The sequence below is a fragment of the Dipodomys spectabilis genome, unplaced genomic scaffold, assembly GCF_019054845.1.
Source record: "Dipodomys spectabilis isolate Male_0828 unplaced genomic scaffold, ASM1905484v1 ptg000004l, whole genome shotgun sequence".
NCBI lineage: Eukaryota > Metazoa > Chordata > Mammalia > Rodentia > Heteromyidae > Dipodomys > Dipodomys spectabilis.
Window position 1 is genome coordinate 4,239,017 of NW_024870681.1, and position 1,946 is coordinate 4,240,962.

General features: G+C 45.2%; 1 non-coding gene across 1 annotated transcript; it reads right to left on the reverse strand.

Annotated features, from left to right (window-relative positions):
• Positions 1-428: 428 nt before the first annotated feature.
• Positions 429-558, reverse strand: LOC122120654. Its single transcript, XR_006149764.1, has one exon. It is a non-coding gene; the product is annotated as a small nucleolar RNA SNORA40 (small nucleolar RNA).
• Between the last annotated feature and the right edge of the window lie 1,388 nt (positions 559-1,946).

Sequence of the window (1,946 nt, forward strand, 5' to 3'; positions counted from 1 at the left end):
CCTTTCTAACATGGCTCAGTCACATGGCTATTAGAACACCCCAGGATACATGTTTGACAAAGGAAGGTTTTCCTCTCCTTTGTGAAGTTTTGTTTTTTTGTTTTTTGCCTTTACATCAACATTATTTTCAGAGCCAACCTGCAGAGTTAACAAGCTCCATCATTACCAACTATTGTAGGAATTATAATCCTTCTTTCTGTTGTTGGTGGTGGTGGTCTAGGGGCTTGAACTCAGGGCGTGGGTGTCCCTGAGCTCTTTTGCTCAAGGCTAGTGCTCTACCACATTGAGCCATAACGCCACTTCCAGTGTTTTGGTGGTTATTTGGAAATAAGAGTCTCACTGACTTTCCTGCTGTGTCTGACTTTGAACCGCAATCCTCAGATCTCAGCTTCCTGAGTAGCTAGGACTACAGGCAGGAGCCACTGGTGTCTGCCCATATTCTTACATGTACCAAAAACTCATACTCAACAATGAGTTCTGGATTGCAAAAGAGGATTTACTGTTTGCATCTGTCAGTAAGGTTTTGTTACAAATTAAACACACACACACACAAAAGTAACAAACAAGTGCTACTTCTTTGATTTTCTTGATAGTGACTTTTGTTGTGGTTGTTGTTGGCCATGGGGCTTGAACTCTGGGCCTGGGTGCTCTCCCTGAGCTCTTCAGCTCAAGGTGAGCGCTCTACCACTTGAACCACAGTGCCATTTCTGTTTTTCTAGTAGTTAATTGGAGATCAGAGTCTCACAGACTTTTCTGCCCAGGCTAGCTTTGAACTGTGATCCTTAGATCTCAGCCTCCTGAGTAGCTAGGATGGTGCCAGCTTGATAAAGATTTTTTTAAGTGTATTTTTTTTTTTTGTCAGTCATGGGGCCTCAACTCTAGTCCTGGGTGCTTTCCCTCAATTCTTCAGCTCAAGACTAGCGTTCTACCACTTGAGCCACAGCGCCACTTGTGGCTTTTTCTGTTTATGTGAACCCAGGGCTTCATGCATGCAAGGCAAGCATTCTACCACTGAGCCACCTTCCTAGCCCCTGATAATTACTTTTTTTGGGGTGGGGGGGTCCAGTCGTGGGGCCTGAACTCTGAGCCTGGACGCTGTCCCTTAGCTCTTCAGCTCAAGGCTAGCGCTCTACCACTTGAGCCACAGCGCCACTTCCAGCTTTTTTCTTTTTGCTTATGTGGTGCTGAGGAATCGAACCCAGGGCCTCATGCATGCAAGGCAAGCACTCTACCACTGAGCCTCCTTCCCAGCCCTGATAATGACTTTTGAAGCACCTAAGTTTCTGTTTTGATTTGTTTTGGTGCTGGTGATTGGACCCAAGGCCTCACATGCTGAGCATGTATCTATTCCTGAGATGTACTCCAATCCCATACATTTTTTATTTTGATGAATCCCAAATTACCTAGTTTTTCCTTTTGTTGCTTGTGATTTTGTTATATCCCAGAAGCTATTGCCCAATCCAAAGCCACCAAAATTTATACCTGTTTTCTTCTTAGAGATTTGGCTCTTATATTTGGATCTTTGAGTTAATTTCACACCTCATATGAGCTAGAGAGCCCACAACATTCTTTTGTGTGTGGATTTTTTGCATATGTGGCTAAGTGGTGTCACCATGGCACCCCTTATTGAAGTTATTCTTTTGCTATTGGTTTGTATTTTGCTTTTGAACTCAGGGTCTGGGCATTGGCCCTTAGCTTTTTCTTTCTTTTTTTTTTTTTTTTTGCGGGGGGGGGGGGGGAGGTGTCTGGTCATGGGGTCTGACTGAACTCTGGGCCTGGGCGCTGTCCCTCAGCTCTTCAGCTCAAAGCTAGCACTCTACTGCTTGAGCCATAGTGCCACTTCCAGCTTTTTTCTTTTTGCTTATGTGGTGCTGAGGAATTGAACCCAGGGCCTCATGCATGCAAGGCAAGTGCTCTACCACTGAGCCACCTTCCCAGCCCGTCCC